General features: G+C 38.9%; 1 pseudogene; it reads right to left on the bottom strand.

Annotated features, from left to right (window-relative positions):
- Nucleotides 1-2,646: 2,646 nt before the first annotated feature.
- Nucleotides 2,647-3,844, bottom strand: LOC101340412 (heterogeneous nuclear ribonucleoproteins A2/B1 pseudogene; annotated as a pseudogene).
- Between the last annotated feature and the right edge of the window lie 2,754 nt (nt 3,845-6,598).

Here is a 6,598-nt window from a genome sequence, read left to right as displayed (position 1 = left end):
TTTTCAGCCATGTTGGCCTCCCTGATATTCCTTAAACATGCGAGGCATGTTAGCACCTAAAACTTTGTATTCATTACTTTCTCTACTTTAAATGTTCTTCCCAGAGATATTTGCATGGCCCACTCCCTTTCTCTATCAGATCTTGAATGAAATGCTACCTATTAAGTTAGATATTCCCAGGGATTTATCAAAATTTGCAAACACACAGCTCCTACTATCTAATCTTTATTTACTTAGCATTTACCTCCAAATATATTATTTCATTTGCTGTTTTGTGCCTGCAAATGTGAATGTAAGCTCAGAAAGAGTCTTTTCTTTTTTTAAATGTGCACTGCTATAACCCCCAAACCTAGAATAGTGTCTGACACACTATAGGCACTCAATAGCTATCTGTTAAATGTTGAATGAATGTGTGTAACTATCAGTGAATCTAGGCATGGTAAAATGAAGTTATTTGTAACATGACTCTCTCCTTCATATTTACTCTTCAGATAAATTAAATACCAAGCTTTGTCCGTAAGTCTCTAGATTATTTCCTTATCATCTAAAATCTGACTTAATTCGTCAACTTCTTAGCTCCTTAATTTAACTTCCCACGCAGTCTGATATACTGTCACTAATGAGATTCTTATGCAGAAATCATTATTCAAAGAATATTAATTTTAATATTAATATGAACTTAATTTTAGCATAGTTGAATGTATTAATCAGTTTAGGTTAATATTACTGTGTCTTTTTAAAGAAATCATTCCAAATACCAACTTTAGAAAATAATACTGTTATTTTTCATTTAAAATGCTTTGAAGTTTAAATTTCACTTTTAAATACTTAAATTTAGTATTGAATTGCATAATTGATGTGACTATATTTAGTTTCATTTTTCCATGAATATTAATAATTTTTTATATTCCAAGTTAGAAATTGTCCATTTTTTCTCCTTTGACTGGGATACGTCTGGACTATCTGTTTGGTCCATTGTTCCAAATGTCTTAAGTGCTTTTTAATGAGGATTGATACTTTTTAAGACAAACCTCCTTCCTTCCTATATACACAAAGACCTTTTTCATACACAAAGACCTTTTTCATACACTTCAGAAGCATCTTGGCTATTATTGGTTCTTTACTCTTCCACATATATTACAGAATCAGCTTGTCAAATTCAATGAAAAACCAGGTAGGGATTTTAATTAAATCCATATTAATTTTTGAGGAGAAAGAGCTTTGTGATATTGAGGTTCCTCCACGGAGGAGTGTCTTCTGCTTCTGCTTCAAGTCAGTGTGTATCAACAACCATAACTTTGGGTTTCCATGGAAAGTCTTGGTTCAGTAAAGATTCTTTAGTTTCAGATACCTCCAGTTAGATGTTGCCTCAAGCCTCAGTGTTGCTATAGCATTCATCCAGAGACTAAACTTAGCCCTCCTGGTTACATGCACTCCAGGTGATTGTTTCAATTCTGCAATGACTCAAAAATATATATTTTTCAATATTTAGTAGTTCTCTAGCAAGAGTTTCCCTACAATGCACCTGGTCTTCATAATGTCCCAAACTATATTTTAAGCTTTCAATAACAGTGGCAAAAATAATAAAAGTTTATATTTCAGGAATAAAAAAAGAAGACACCCATCCATCCAACTTTTATCCCTGTTGGGCAGTAATGTGTCTCTCCCCCTACATGGAGTCAGTGGAGACCACATTGGAGGCCTGGACTTCCACGTCTATATGGAGGTAACAGGATTTCCCACAGCTTATCACTGGGATAGTGTTAAAGAAGGCTTACTAAAAATACAGATTTAAATAAACTCCAGAGTCATTACATAATATCCAAAATGTCCAAGATTCAATCAAAAGTCACTTGTCATAATAAAAACCATGGTATTTTCAATTGCCTCACGTGCATGTGAAAGCTGGACAATTAATAAGGAAGACCAAAGAAGAATTGATGCATTTAAATTATGGTGTTGGTGAAGAATATTGAATAGACCGTGGACTGCCAGAAGAACGAACAAATCTGTCTTGAAAGAAGTTCAGCCAGGATGTTCCTTAAAACACATCAAGCGTGCTTTAATTCTTTACTTGTCAAATCCTACATATTCATTAGAATGGAGCAAACAGTAAACTCTAATCAGACTGATGTTACTCTATGCTCTCAGATTAAGCAATGCAGTCAAGCCAGAGAATTCCACCAAAGAAGGAACGATATAGATGAAAATGGGTAATAAATGGAAACAGAAAGAGTTCATGTCAAACAATAAGAAGGCTGGTTATTATCCCATGAAAGAATGCAATAAAATCATTCTCAAGAGATCATACTAGAATAAGAGAATAAAACTCAGCTATCTCTCCTAGATCTGGTGCTTATTTTTTTTTTTCCTTTAGAATTATTTTATTAAATCATAAATGTACAACAGCTTCTTAACTCTACACATGCACTTAAATTTTTTTTAAAGGAAAACGTTATGTCTTATTACACCATGATCCTGGCTAATAGCTTTTCAAAACTGTGAGAAAAATCTTAAAAAAGGTTTCACATGTCACCTGAAACTTACAAATTTAACATTATCAAAGAAGGAATGCTTCTACACTCTTACAAAGACCACTAAAAAGAAACAACAATTAAAAAGCTAAGAAACTGTCTCAAAGGCATTTTTTTTTTTTTTTTTTTTTACAATCCTTCCTCCACAGTAAAGTAATGTTGTTAAATAATCTAATCCATTCACAAAATGGCTCTCTGCATCTGCTCTGGTGTCTTCTGCCATATCACTGCATATTTATGCATGACTGAGATAAGAGTTTCCTTAACATTGTTATTTCGATAACCTGAAGCTGTTCTGCTACCTCTGGGCTCTCATCCTCTCCTATTTATACAGTGAAGCCCATGTCAAATAGGAAGAAGCTCAATATCGGCTCCTCCCTCCATAACCCCCACTTCCTCCACTGCCTCCTGGATCATAGTTTCCTCCACCATATGGTCCACCCATGTTTCTGCTACCACCAAAGTTTCCACTCTTCATTGGACCATAGTTAGAAGGTTGCTGGTTATAATTTCCAAAATCATTGTAACTTCCACCTCCATAATTTCCTCCAGGTCCTCCTCCATACCCATTATAGCCATCCCCAAATCCACGAGCACTTCCATATCCATCAGATCCTCCTCTAAAGTTACTTCCTGATCCTGGTCCAAAATTGCCACCACCGCCAGGTGAATCCCCAAAACCAAAGCTGCCTGTTCTTCCACTCCTAGAACTTTGGACCTCCTGCATTTCTTGTCTAGACAAAGCCTTTCTTACTTCTGCATTATGACCATTGATGGTATGGTATTTCTGCAATACAATTTTATCCACGGGATCATGGTCATCAAAAGTAACAAAGCCAAAGCCTCTTTTCTTTCCAGACTGCATATCAGTAATTATCCAATGGTATCAATTTTTCCATATTCCTCGAAATAATCTCTAAGATGATGTTCCTCAGTATCTTCTTTAATTCCACCAACAAACAGCTTCTTCACAGTTACATGAGCGCCTGGCTTTCCAGATTCCTCTCTTGCTACAGCACGTTTTGGTTCAACCACTCGCCCATCAATGGAATGGGGTCTTGCAGCCATGGCAGAATCAACCTCAGCCATGGATGAAAAGGTTACAAAACCAAATCCTCTTGATCTTTTGCTTGCAGGATCCCTCATTACCACACAGTCTGTAAGTTTTCCCCATTGCTCATAGTAGTTCCTCAAGCTTTCTTCTGTGGTTTCAAAGCTTAAGTCACCAATAAAGAGTTTTCGAAACTGTTCCTTTTCTCTCTCCATCGCGGACTCAGTCGCTTCAGCTCGATTTCCTGCAGCCGAGCGAGATGAGAGCGATCTCCGCGGACGAACACGAACCGGACTCGTCCTGGCGCTGTTGTGAGAACTGCTGCTGCTCGAGAAACAACACCGCTAAGAGCACCTCCGCACAGGACCCGGCGCTGCTGCTACTCTGGTGCTCATTTTTGATGTTGGGAAGAGCCATTAGACCTATTTGTTCCAGAGTAGGGAAATTGTACTCATACTGATTTATTGGTTTTGCCCTAGAGATTCCACCTGGATAATCTGGAGAAAAGAATTAATACAGTGCTCCCTGATACCTCATGCATGGCCAACACTACTATCTGGCTCATAATTTTTGGATGATTTTACTATTTTGTTCATCAGGCAACTTAAGAAAACAACTACCTTTGAATTTCCCACATCAAATGTTATTGAACATCAGGTACACTGTGTGGTTTTGAGTCAAGTGGATACATTAAGCTAGCTGTTTGGGTATGATGGGAAGCAGATTGTTGGTGCCTGCCATATACGCCAGAGCTTGATTTTCTCTGTGAATGGGAATGGGATTCCTTTCAGTAATGGAATCTGGGGAGTTTTGAGGGAAAGGTTTTGCAGGTGGCATTGTGATCACGTGTAATTCAAGACTCTCCTTTGGAAAACTATTAGGCAGCCGTTTGTAACACACAGTCTTAGCTGCAGAATAGATCTAAATGATATTCTCATGTGTTTTAGTCATCTAGACCGGCTATAATAGAATTACCACAAGTGGATGGCTTTAACACAGAGAAATTTATTCTCTCACAGTCTAGGAGGCTAGAAATCTGAATTCAAGGTATCAGCTCCAGGGGAAGGCATTCTGTCTCTGGCAGCTCTGAGGGAAGGTCCTTGTCATCAATCTTCTCCAGCTGAGGAGCTTCTCAGCGCAGGGACCCTGGGTCAAAAAGACGTGGTCTTCTCCTGGCTCTTATTTCTTGGTGGTATGAGGTCCCCTTGTCTCTCTGCTCATTTTTCTCTTTTATATCTCAAAACAGATTGGTTTAAGACACAACCTAATCTTGTAAATTGAGTCCTGCCTCATTAACTTTACTCCTTCTAATCCTGCCTCATTAACATCATAGAGGTGGGATTTACAACACATAGGAAAGTCACATCAGATGACAAAATGCTGGACAATCACACAATACTGGGAATCATAGCCTAGCCAAGCTGACACACATTAGTCGGCAGTTTGAACCCACTCAATGACTTTGCAGGAGAAAAGACCTGATGATCTGTTCTCATAAAGATTTCAGCCTAGGAAACTCTATGGGGAAATTCTGTGCTGTCCTGTGGGGTCATTAAGAGTCAGATTTGACTCAATGGCACACAATAACAGCAAAAGTCGTTCACACATTATCCTCAAAATCCTTTACTTTTCTTCTCTACTGGTGCTATTGCCTCCTCTGTTGCATTATGGAAAGCTTTTTATCATGACTGCAGATATCACCACCATTTCTATCTCTTGGAAGTAAAATGTCACTGTATGATGTTATTGCTACTGCAAGTCTCTACGCTCCCCAATGACTCAGACTCCAGTAACTCTTCTTGATGTTGTATTGAAGTTCAAGTTATTACAAACCTCAACCCCTTATCCCCCACCCCCTTATGTCCACTGATGTTAAGCTATTCAATGTCATAGCTGCTCAGGTGCTCTTACTGAATTGAAGGAGAACCCTCTTTTAATTTGACTTAAGCTTATGGTTAAACCCCGTCAAACAATACACTTTAGTGTACTAAAGTGGTTATATTATAGCTATTTTATTATTCATTCTTTAATTTAAGCCCCTTCTCAGAGAAATTGAGATAATTGTCCTCAGACCATGAATGGCATTGCATTCTAATGTCCCAAATTTATGCACACACATACACATAAGCACAAAACTCACTGTCCCAGAAACAGAGCATTGGGGCCCATGTCTCTCTTACCACAGTATACTAGGAAGTGTTAGTATAAAGTTCCTCCATTTCAAGTATTCATCCAAATGCTTAAATACCCCTTTATTGGTGAGCATACCAAAATGGTGAGGAGGAATAATAGTGAAGTGATTAATTAACACAGGTTCAGAAGATTCAAACCCAGGCTCCATTCCTTGCTAGTTCTCTGCTGCAAGTTCTTTGAACACCATGTACCTAAGTTTCCTCATCTGAAAGTGTGCATAATAATAGATTAAAACCAAAGCCAAATCCATTGCCATGGAGTAAATTCCAACCCATACCAACCCTATAGGACAGTGTAGAGCTGCCCCATATGGTTTCCAAGGAGCTCCTGATGGATTTGAACTGCCAACCTTTTGGTTAGCAGCCAAGCTCTTAACCACTGTGTCACCAGGGCTCCAATAATAGAGTAACAGAATAAAAATAAATGATGAATAATGTGCTTAAAAATATCTGCACACAGTTCTGGCAAAATGGCGCTCTAGCAGAAGCACCACGCCGTCCCTCCACAGCAAAGATCCGAAAAACTAAGCCATACAGAGAATACAACAATCCTGAAACCCTAAAACATCAAATGAAGAGATAAAGAACTCAGCCAAGCACCAGATGGAGTCAGAAAACTGACAGAGAATGGAGAGCGAGAAGAGATTCATGCAGAGGTCCCCTACCAGCTAACGCAGCGTGGATCCACCATCTTGGATTCCTATCGGAGACCAGCAAATAGGGGTACGAGAAAACAGCCTCACCGAGCGTCCAGCGGGAGACAAAACAGCCGGTAATTTGCGGTGTGCGCTTTCCCGCCCCCACCCCTCTTCGCCCCAGCT

Source organism: Trichechus manatus, unplaced genomic scaffold, assembly GCF_000243295.1.
Source record: "Trichechus manatus latirostris isolate Lorelei unplaced genomic scaffold, TriManLat1.0 scaffold00231, whole genome shotgun sequence".
NCBI lineage: Eukaryota > Metazoa > Chordata > Mammalia > Sirenia > Trichechidae > Trichechus > Trichechus manatus.
This window is presented reverse-complemented; position numbering and strand designations above follow the sequence as displayed.